A 12,172-nucleotide genomic window follows, 5' to 3' on the forward strand; every position below is an offset into this window, starting at 1 on the left:
ATTGTTATTACTAAGTTACTGTTATTGTTATCACCACGCTATTACAAATTAAGTTTCCTGTATTGTTCTTGTTTCATGTAAACCGCCCTGAGCCTTCAGGGAGGGCGGTATATAAATACAAGAATGAATGAATGAACCCTGCTTTTTGTACTCTGCTTTTTACTACTCAAAGGAATCTCAAAGCAACTTACGATCACCTACCCTTCCTCTCCCCCACAACAGTCATCTTGTGAGATTAGTGAGTCTGAAAGAGTTCTGAGAGAACCATCACTGGTCCAAGGTCACTCAGCTGGCTGCATGTGAAGTCCCAAGGTTGGTGGCATGTGGAGGAATGGGGAATCAAACCAGGTTCCCCAGATTAGAGGCCACTGCTCTTAACCATTACACCAAGCTGGCCCTTATAAACATTGATAAATAAAACTTCAAGAGTAACATATGAACCAACAAGCACCCACAGCAGCCATACATATTAAGAGACTGACATGGAATACAGCATTTCCTGAAATACCCCAAAAGCCGGCAAAATAACAAGGGCCACACTCCTGGCTAGAAAACTGTATAGATCTATGGTGGGTACAAATGGCAATATCAAAACATCCCCACCCTCCTGAAAATGATACAACAGTCTTCAGCTGAAGAGTTCTCCCACACAGGCACTATTTCTGTAGCATCAATTATACTAACAAGTAATGCCTGACAATACCATCAACATGAACTTCTCAATTCAAGCATATGGTAGAACCAACCACTGTCATGCCTTTTACCGCACATACCTCAAATGTCCTTCATCAATCAAAGCCTTCTTCTTATCTCTCCCAGAACTTTGCCAGTTACATAGTCTTGGTGATGAGATAATTGAACAAACATGTGGTACATGATTCAAACAGGATATTTTAGGAACATAAAATTGTTTGGAGGAACTTAGATCTGACTCTGAAAATGTATGTACAAAACTTTCTATGCCATTTTTATCGTAATTTTCTGGTTCCGTTATATTGACATTATCCTTTTATGATTTCTGTGTAAACTGCTTTGGACAATACTGTTTTGGAATGGAGTGGTGATATTTCAGTCTGTGGGGTCCCCAAGTTTATTGCTGCCATGGCGGCAGTGGCCAGCGGTGGTGGGCACAAGCAGAGGGTGGCCGTGGCCACAATCGGTGGGGGGCGGCGGTGGCCGCAAATGGCGGTGGACAGCAGCCGCAAGTGGCAGCAGGCAGTGGCAGGCAGCAGGCAGCTGTGGCGGGCGGCAGGCAGTCGCCAGTGGCAGTGGCTGCCTCTACACTGCCTGAGTGCTGTGCCCCTGTGTGCGCGTGCCCGCGGATGACGCCCGTGCATGTGTGTGTGCGCCGACCCCGCCGCCGGAGTCGCCAGCTAAAAGCAGTTTAGAACCGCTGGTCTAGTGGCCTTCTGTGCAGGCACATATTAGAACAGGTGCACAGGCCAGTTGTGGCAAAGATTTCCAAAGCTTTCTCATAGATTAGGAAAGCCCCTCCTCCCTCTGCCACTTTCCCACCAAAATGATCACCTGACCAGAAGAAGGAGCATTACTCCCGCAGCTCTTTCGTTGCCACCAGTGGAAATTCCAAGTAACTAAGGTTCCAGAAAGTTCACAGCGGGGCAGGAGGGAAGGATGTGGGCCTGCACAAAAGACCACCTGATGAATAACAGTTATAGGTAAGTGCAACCCTATCTTTTCATTGCGTCTTCTGTGCAGACTCACATTGGGAGATTAGAAAGTTCACTCAGTTAAGGAGGTAGGCATGAAGCTCTTAAGACACCATGGAGGACCCCTTGCTAAGATTACTATTGGTGACCATAAAAAAAAAACTTCTGAGTGAAACAAATCTCCTCAGCCTCAAGAATGAACACAGATCAATAGTGGGGCTCCTCTCTGCAGCTGCAAAGAGAGAACTGGGGGAGTAGCGCCCGTCTTCCTGGTCATGTGATCATTTTGGCAGGAAAGTGCCAGAGAGAGAAGGGGTGCTCCTAGTTTACAACCTTTGGAAATCTTTTCCTTGGCTGGCCTGTACTCATGCTGTCCCAAGGTGAAACGGCACGCAAGTCATGGTAATGTACTATATGTGTGATTTAGTGTGAAGCTACATCCATGCCCATAGAACTGGGACTCAAGAAGGGCTTGAACTTGTTTGGGTAAAAGATCAGCAACTGCAGGCAAAGTCTACAAATGAGTGTAGACAGGAAATTGTGTTCCTGGACCAACTGTGCACGTAAGCACAGAAATTCTTTCACTCTCCTCTTTCTTTTTTACAAATATCTTCTGTCCCTGCCTCTAATTTAACACAATTTTGACAACTAAGTGAAGTGAAGTTAATAAAGAGCCTGAGACAGACCAGATAGGATAAGAGCGAATCTAGCATGCTAAGGGCAGCCAAGTTAAAAGTACAATTCAAAAATCTCATCTAAAAGAAAAAAATCTCATCTAAAAGATTATGCAAAAGGTATGTTGAAGGAATTAGAGATAACAACTAAAGAGAAAAATGAGGCACATTTCTGGGGGTTGATAACTCCTAGTCCAAGGAATTTGATCAGCAATCGGGAAACTAAATCTCTGCGAACACCTGGTTCAATCACTTTTCAATAATTTTTGGAACTGTGAGCCACTTATCTCAGCTCACAGGTACAGATGGCAGTCCACATGGTATTGAAATGGCAAGTTTTCCTTTATGGGCCCTGGTCACGGCAACAGAGGTCAGAGGTATAATTGTAGCACTGGCTTCAGGCAAATCACCTGGGGAAGATCTGCTACCCTCTAACTTCTTTAAAGCCTTTTCTGACTGGTGGTCTCCGATTTTAGGCAAGGTGTTTATGCAAATTAACAGCATAGGTATATTCCCAGAAGGTTGAAGGACAAGCATTGTAGTCCCAATACATTAAAGAGGGGATAAAACAGACCCACAAAATTACTGTCCATTTAGCTTACTAAACATCTCTTCTAAGATCTAGGGAAAATTTTTACTTAAAAAACTGGAAGACAGGGTTGATAGAAATAATGTAATCTTTCCAAACCAAGCAGGGTTCAAAAAAGGACATTCCACAACAGATTACTGCCAAACTCTTTACCATCTGGCAGCTTCTAGAAGGAATGGTCCAACCAAAACTTTATATGTGGCTTTTGTTGATTTAGCATCAGCCTTTGACTCGATCGATATGGAGAAGCTTTGGCAGAAACTGGACAGGACAAATTTGGATAAGCGCCTTTTGTACCTTTTGCACCAATTACATTCTGACACATTGAAAAAAATTAAAGTGGGACCCCATCAGGATCTCTAACAAAGGATATCCCAAAAGAATCCCAGCTGGGAGTAGGAGCCCGGACTCATCCCAACCCCCATCTCCCTACCCACCCAACAGCGTGAGAGTTCACACTGGGGGAAGTGTAGCCTGGTCTGCTAGCCCTGACCCTGCAGACATGGACGCCGCCAACACCTCGCCCAATGCCTGTGATGATGATGCCACAGAAGAAGCGCAGGACGGCTCGTCCCACCACCCAAGGACATGATGGACAGAGGCGGCAGAGCTGCGGGCGGCTTGTCCCACTGCCCCGACTCGTCCCGGCTTGGCCCAGTAGTTGAAGATCTTCCACACTATCTATTGAAATGTGCACTTTACACAGATCTGGGGAGAAAATGTCTATATAAAATTATTCCAGGGGCATTTTTTCAGCTCATGATAAATTAAGGTATTTGCTTTCTGTTACGGATCCATTTGTGACACAAATGCCACCTTTGCATTGACCGCAAGAAAGATTCGAGCTGGTTTTGCGGCAGAATGAGCTCCTTCGGCTTTGTGGCAAATACCGTGGACAAATAGCTAGTGAGTATATATGTAATTTTAACACTGTTTAGTTGATAACCGTGACAGATCAGTGTTTGTTTTGAACTAATCTACTGTAGCAAACAATTTTATTGCGTGTTTGATCTTGCGATGGCTATGGCCTAGTGCAATAAAGCAGTGGTCCCCAACCTTTTTATCACCGGGGACCGGTCAACGCTTGACAATTTTACTGAGGCCCGGGGGGGGGGGTAGTCTTTTGCTGAGGGACGTCGGCGCCACCTGAGCCCCTGCTCCACTTGCTTTTCTGCCAGCGCCCCTGACTTCTTGCCACCCGCTGGGAGGTGCTGCCAGCAGCAGCTGCACAGTGCCACACCAAGGGGGAGCCCCAGCCATGGCGGCTGCCAGAGAGCACCAAAGGTGAGCTGGCGGTAGAGTGGCAGGGTAGCCCCCAAGGCAACAGCCAGGAAGGAGGACGAGGAGGCGCCACGGCCCGGTACTGACTGATCTACGGACCGGTAACGGTCCCCGGACCGGGGGTTGGGGACCACTGCAATAAAGTTTGACTTGACTTGGCAACTAAGTGAAGCAGCCTTATTCCAAAAAGTGGCCCTGAGATATTGCCAACAGATAAAGATGAAAGATTCCTCTACTTAAATTCTATTGCCTAAAACCTTAATCTGTCTTTTAATCAATAAAAAGATTTTCATCCAATAGTATCAAAACAAAGATAAGAATTTTGAAAGGCCTTCAGCAATTCTGCCTTTCTTACATGATGACACCCAACATATATTGGTTCATAATTTAGCACAGACTATCATTTCTTCCACTGTTAACAGCACCATACTGATGAAAAGCATTTAAAATATCAGTTTGGTACTGAAAAGGGGGGGGGGCGCATGCTCACCGTTACTCATCGCCTTTCTTATCTGGTTTGCTTGAAATTATTACTTTTAAATATCATGTGGCATATGTAATCAAAGCCATCTGGCTAGCCCAATGCAATCTCTCAGAATAAAAGCTATTTATAACTTTCCCTACCGACTGAGTAAAAAATTTGATCTAAAATGGCAGTTAACTCTTCAGTGGCCAACCAAACCTACCACAGTGGCTCATTCTGCAGCTACGCGAAACCCGAAAGAATCTTCTCAACAGAGTCTCTACACTTCCTTTTGCCTTCAAATTGACAGGAAAAGCAAGGGTTGGCCTTCGAAAGAATGCACAGCAATAGGGATGATCTGGTCAGAAATTGCCCTTATGAGATGACTGATGTGATTCTTTGGAAGTCTGGAGTTGTTGTTGAGAGCCAGTTTGGTGTAGTGGCTAGGAGTATGGACTTCTAATCTGGCATGCAGCCAGCTGGGTGACCTTGGGCTCGCCACAGCATTGAGAAAGCTGTTCTGAACAAGCAGTGACATCAGGGCTCTCTCAGCCTCACCCACCTCACAGGGTGTCTGTTGTGGGGAGAGGAAAGGGAAGGTGACTGCAAACCGCTTTGAGCCTCCTTCGGATAGAGAAAAGCGACATATAAGGACCAACTCTCATTCTAGGCCAGGCACCATTCCTCCTCTCATGATATGGCCAAAGTGGTAGAAGCCACCTGGGTGCAGGATACGGCTGGCATCCTACAGAGGATGCTGCTATAGGGATGCCACAACTGTCAAGTGTGAATGATCTTTGCTCAGGGAAGATATAGGATGCGAAGCAGTGCAGTGGCAGTGGGGGAAGCTGCAGCCGCAAAAAGGGAAAATGGAAGGAAACCTATTCTTTCTTTCTTTTATGTAAGCTTTTGCATCGTTTCTGACACTTGCAGTTCTTCAGGATCCAGACTTCAGTTAGACCTTGGGAAGGCGACACTTGTCCCCATAAGCACACTTATGCAACAAAGGTCACAAGCTCATTGCAATGCCTTAACAAAATCCTGGTTGCAAATCCAGCTGTGCCTCTCAAAGAACATATCTGGACATCCAGATTAATGTTTACAGTAAAAAGAGGTCTCAGCAGAATAAGAAAAGGACGTCCCAAAGCTGTTTCTGATTCTCAGCAGCGGCAGGTGATTCACACACACAAAAACTGACCATTCATTCCAGTTATAAAAGGTAGGCGGTTCACTAGAGCAACTTAACGCCAAGCTTCAGGAGAGCTGCTGTTTAGATTATACTTGCTTCCAAAGCTACTACAAAGGACACCTTCACAATGCAGAATGTTACATCATCTCAATAATGATCTCACACACAAAAAAACAGCATACTGTTAATTGTTCTCCTGATTTGCTAACTATGAGTTCTGAAACAACAGAAAGGGCTCTGTAATTTATAATGGCGTGTGAAATTGATTTTGGGATGTCTAATGATAGGACATTTTGCAGATCATTATGTCACAGGATCACCTAATTAGTGATCCTAGGAAACAATGCACATAATTAGTGGAATAGCCCTGAAAATTAGATTAATTGTAAGGAAGCACCGTTGTAGCACCACTGAGATCTTTAGCTCTGTTTGGCAGGCCCCCATTTTCTGAGAAATGACGGCTCCCTTCCTGCATCCCCTCACCTGCACCTGGTCTTCAGCTGCCACATGAGGACATTTTTATTTTCCTAGACCTTTGAGGCAACAGGTAATCTTTTTTTTTTTATGATCGCATCATCTTCACGGTTGCTATAGTTACTGCTGCTGTGCTGTCAGTGAACTCCTTGTATTTTTTTTTAGTATTGACAGCATTTCAGTACTGTTGTTTTATTGTTTTACTGTATTTTTATGGAAATCAGGTTAGCTATTATGAGAACGCTACTGAGGGGGGATTATAAATGTTTTAAATAAAGTTGTGTTCCAGCTCTTAAATTGATTTAGTTTTGTACCTATTTCTCGTGCATATCATTTTAATCCCACCTGTCCTCCAAGGATCTCAGGAGGACCTTTCTCCCGTACCCCAGTTTTATCTTCGCAACAACCCTGTAAATTAAAAGGCTGAGTGTGAGCAACTGGCTCAAGGTCACCCAAGGTTCTTCGTCACACAGTGGAGATTTGAATCCAGTTCCCCTCAATCCTAATCCAGCATCCTCACCACTACGCCACACTGGGGTTTACTTTCCTTTCAACATTTCAGAGCCCAAAGAAGGTGCTCTGCTTGGGGAGAGAGTTCAACTAGGAGGGGAAGAAGGAAAGTAGGGGACAGCCAAGGGAGGGGAGAGATCTTCAGATCAATCTTTTGAGCTGGTGGCACCTGGTAGGGAAGAGGCAGGCAGGCGGGGGCAGCCTCCCTCCCTCCCTGCTAGCCATTGCCTGGGTTCCCTCTCAAGGACAACTGGGAAAGCAGGAGGGATACGGGAGACATTCTCCCACCAGAGTTCTTGGTGGTGGCAGCAGCAGCTGCAGCAGGGCTCTAGAGCAGGGGTAGTCAAACTGCGTGCCTCCAGATGTCCATGGACTACAGGGGCTCCTGGGAATTGTAGTCCATGGACATCTGGAGGCACGCAGTTTGACTACCCCTGCTCTAGACTGATGACCGTCCAAGAGGGCAACAGCTGCTTTCGTTCTGCAACCTTCCCAGCTGCACTCTCTTCCCAAGCAGAGTGGCCACATTACAAAGTGAGCCTTTTCTTTTTTAAAAAAAGAATGTATGTTCCAGTATTATGTGTATGGGGGGAGTGGGGGAAACACGTGAACTCAGGTTATGGGCTTAAATAAAGCCTTGTTCATTCCGGGATGCATGATGGGAAGTGGCCTGGACCACTTCTGAATCAACTTCAGAAACATTACACACAATTGACTCCAGTTTAAAAGCCATCGGGCAGAATATGTGCCGCAAATTTAAAAATAAATAAATAAAATGGGGCTTCGATTCGACGTTAAAACAAGGTTAAAACAAGGGACCAAGCCCTATGAAGATAGGTTGAGGGACTTGGGAATGTTCAGCCTGGAGAAAAGGAGGTTGAGAGGGGACATGATAGCCCTCTTTAAGTATTTGAAAGGTTGTCATTTGGAGGAGGGCAGGATGCTGTTCCCATTGGCTGCAGAGGAGAGTACACGCAGTAAAGGGTTTAAACTACAAGTACAACGATATAGGCTAGATATCAGGAAAAAAAATTTCACAGTCAGAGTAGTTCAGTGGAATAGGCTGCCCAAGGAGGTGGTGAGCTCCCCCTCACTAGCAGTCTTCAAGCAAAGGTTGGATACACACTTTTCTTGGATGCTTTAGGATGCTTAGGGCTGATCCTGCATTGAGCAGGGGGTTGGACTAGATGGCCTGTATGGCCCCTTCCAACTCTATGATTCTAAGGTAAACCTGTACTGTGGAAATGGACGGGGAATTCCTAGAAGCCTTTGCTAGATCTGTATCTGACACAGGGAGATGCCAAAGTGGGTGCTGTTCTTCCACTTCTCTCCTGCCCAGCCTTTCCTTTACATCCTCTTTTTTTTCATGGAATATAAGATATATAATGGGATACTTAGGGGCTGGGGGATTTTGTTGCTGTCCTGTTTGGCTGCCCTGTAAACTGCATCTGCATGTACTCAAGTGGGGAAATGAATACACTTATCTTGAGGCGAGATAGGAACAGGACTGTGTATATTTGTTAATTTGAAGGGAGGCCCTAATCAAGAGTACATGTATTCTCCTACATGCGTGTGGGCACGGCTACGTTACGCAGAGGAGAACAGGGCCTATCAACATATCCTTGCTGAGATCTCTTAGTCATTTGTTTTCCATTTTGAATGCTTCCACCATTTTCTTTGTAAAAAATATAATAACATTCTTAAGACCGATGAACATTCCTGTAACAAGTGATTGACAATGCGTGGTGCTCCCTACCGAGGGCAACAGTTACATAATAATAGCTGCTGTTATTTTTAGACAAAGGTACCAACTTTCAATACGAGCATTTACAATCTCGCCACCACTGAATTGCTTCCAATGCTTCTTGGTTTTGAGGTTGGGGGTTTTTTTGTTTTGTTTTTTACAATCAGGAAACATTCTGGAGGCAAATGTTTGATTTTTACAACCTGACTCTCATAGCTTAAAAGCAAGGAGTGAAGGATAAAAGAATGAGTACTGAGAATTAGACCATCTTTTTCAATACACTGCTTTCTTCTTTCTGGAACTCAAGGAGAAGAGGAGAAGGAGAAGGAGAAGGAGAAGGAGAAGGAGAAGGAGAAGGAGAAGGAGAAGGAGAAGGAGAAGAGTTGGTTCTTATATGCCATTTTTCTCTACCTGATGAAGAAGAAGAAGAGTTGGTTCTTATATGGCGTTTTTCTCTACCGAAGGTGTCTCAAAGCGGCTTACATTTGCCTTCCCTTTCTCTCCCCACAACAGACACCCTGTGAGGTGGGTGAGGCTGAGAGAGCCCTGAAATTACTGCTCAATCAGAACAGCTCTATCAGTGTTGTGGTGAGCCCAAGGTCACCCAGCTGGTTGCATGTGGGGGGAGCACGAAATCAAACCCAACTCACCAGATTAGAAGTCTGTACTCCTCACCACTCCATCAAGCTGGATTGATGTGGAGAACAGCTCCCCATCTGGAGAGGTGCTGGCCAGCTTGTGGGCCCCCACACCGCCCCTGCAGGGTACAGAGTCTTATCTCCGTACTCTGTGGGGCAGGGAGTTAAAGAGCTGGCCAGCATCTCTCCCCATCAGAAGAGGTGTTGGCTGTTTCCTTGGCCACCGCGGCGCCCCTGCAGGGCGCCGCTGCAGGGCGCAGAGTGGCTTCTCTCTGTACGCTGCGGGGATGGAAGAGTTAAAGAGCCCACCAGCACACCAAATATTTTAAAAGGCTCCTGGTGGGCAGGGCTCATTCTGGAGGCTTACAAACACCTCATGGGAAGTGCCAGCCACTCTTTATATATATATAGATAATGGTTGCAAGTCACCCTGAGTCCTCTGCCAAGGGCAACATACAAGTGGAAAAATAAAAAATAAATGATTAAAGTTTGAATGTCATTTATCCATTGATTATAAAGAACGAGGCCGTATCATATATGCGATCTGGGGAATAATTATGGCAATAGTTACTACAGTGGGTCTCTGGAAAGGGGGTCTAAAAAAAAGCAAATAAATAAAATTCTAGATCTTCTGTTTAACCTGTGCTTATACACATTTTCAAATTTACCGTGGGAGAGTTGTATCTCCCTGTTCATCACATGGCTTCTATGCAGTCCCACATTGGAGACTGTGAGGGTGAAGCCAGCTATGGAAAAGATTTCCAAAGCTTTCTAGTTGGCTAGGAGGGCCCCCTCCTCCCTGTTGCTTGCCTGCCAAAATGATCACATGACTAGGAGGAGGGACACTACTATTACCTCATTTGATAAATGGACCTCTTCTATCAGTTCCATTTTTATTGAGTTTGATATTCATCGAGAATAAATTGAATTTTTTTTTTATCTTGCTGGAAGCATTTTCCATTTCATCACATGTGTTCTCAGGATTAGATCTCCGAGGAAGACGGTGCATATTTTGTGATTTCAATGATTAACCTATGGGCTCCATGTTTTTTTTTTAACTTTGTAACTTTATAAATTGTGCACAATAAACGTCAATGTAATTTGTGTATTAATATTGGGCGGGCATCTAATCTTTCTGATTTTTTCCTCACCTTATTCTTGAGGCTGAGGAGATGTATTTCTTTCAGAAGGTTTTTGCCTTCAGCATGCATTCTAGTGAAAAATAAATTGCCATTTTTAGCTGATGTTACAGCCTCCACGGCAATCCTTTAGCTTCATTTCACTGGTCATCTCTATTGCGATTGATGGCCTGCAGGTTAATTAGAACTTCATCTCCCAATTCAGCCACTGCACAGTATGTATGTTATAAACTCTTAGCCTGAATGGGGAAAAGAATCACTCTGCCACACTTTCCCTTTAAGGTATAAATCAACAGGTCAACATGGCCCTTTTACTATCCCCTTTGAAAGGAGCTTGACTCACCCCGTCTCACAGCCCATGCTGGTAATGCATATGACAAATCTGTCCTTACATCTGGGTCAGTCTTTTGGAACTGCCCTTGTTTATGGTCAGAATTAGTGTTTGGGAGGGAGGAGGGAAGAGGCTCCAGAGAGTGGCTATGAATTCCTCAGCCCAGTAGGACAACCTTCTGTGAGGAATAACAGGCTTGCTCTCAGATTATTAAGAGTCACCTGTTGTCCCCCCTCCTTTAAATGAAGTGGTCTCAGAGTTGTGCATTTGTTCCTGTGAAAGATACCAGGTACTTTATTTATTCCACTTATTACATTTATATACCACCCTCCCCTGAGGCTTTCCATGGCATCTCCTGCTGAAAAAGTCTCTGGTAACTTCTGAACCTCTGAACTTCTAAAAAAAATCCTTTATTTTATTACTCCTCTACCGTAAGATGAGCCTCTTGTGGCAGAGAGTGGTAAGGCAGCAGACATGCAGTCTGAAAGCTCCGCCCATGAGGCTGGGAGTTCGATCCCAGCAGCCGGCTCAAGGTTGACTCAGCCTTCCATCCTTCCGAGGTCGGTAAAATGAGTACCCAGCTTGCTGGAGGGTAAACGGTAACGACCGGGGAAGGCACTGGCAAATCACCCCGTATTGAGTCTGCCAAGAAAACGCTAGAGGGCGTCACCCCAAGGGTCAGACATGACCCGGTGCTTGCACAGGGGATACCTTTACCTTTACCGTAATTTATAGAAGAGAAAGAACAAAATTATCTGATTTGCTGTCTTGTCCACCACTCCAAGATTTTCTATAATTATAATTCTTTTCATGCCTATGCCATGATTATTCAGGTTAGTACTACCCTTGAAAGAAAAAGTTTCTATATGGAACTGTTCTTGTGTGTTAAGGAGGGCACGTGAAAAGGTCTATGCTGAGACCATCTAATTGTGTGCATTATAGTATTTAAACTTTCGCTTATTTGCCATGTTCACTGACCTCTCTAACGGCATGAGGGGGAGGCAGAAGCCTCCTCCTCCCCTGCAGTGGGGTCCTGTGTTGAATTGGGGTCCTTTCAGATTGCTCTGTAGTGCTATAGTGGTTGGGAGTGTGGATTTCTAATCTGGCCAGGTTTGATTCCATGCTCCCCCCAATGCAGCCAGCTGGGTGACCTTGGGCTCGCCACAGCACTGAGAAAGCTGTTCTGACTGAGCAGTGATATCAGGGCTCTCTCAGCCTCACCCACCTCACAGGGTATCTGTTGTGGGGAGAGGAAAGGGAAGGAAACTGTAAGTCGCTTTGAGACTCCTTTGGGTAGAGAAAAGTAGCATATAAGAACCATCTCTTCTCCTTCTGTGTGGCTACAGGGAAAACAAGCTGGGCCCAGGTAACTCGGACCTGACCTATTTAAAAAGACTTGTGTAGTTTGGCCCTAAATCTTATCTGGATTGAGCTTCGGTTTATTGGTCTTCATCCAGGCATCAGTTCAGGACT

At 45.1% G+C, this 12,172-nt stretch overlaps 1 protein-coding gene across 4 annotated transcripts in view; it reads right to left on the reverse strand.

The window, feature by feature from the left end:
- Positions 1–12,172, reverse strand: part of RABGAP1L (RAB GTPase activating protein 1 like) — a 218,735-nt gene that overhangs the window by 95,500 nt on the left and 111,063 nt on the right. The window lies entirely within an intron of this gene.

Source organism: Paroedura picta, chromosome 4 (genome assembly GCF_049243985.1).
Source record: "Paroedura picta isolate Pp20150507F chromosome 4, Ppicta_v3.0, whole genome shotgun sequence".
In the NCBI taxonomy this organism is placed as follows: domain Eukaryota; kingdom Metazoa; phylum Chordata; class Lepidosauria; order Squamata; family Gekkonidae; genus Paroedura; species Paroedura picta.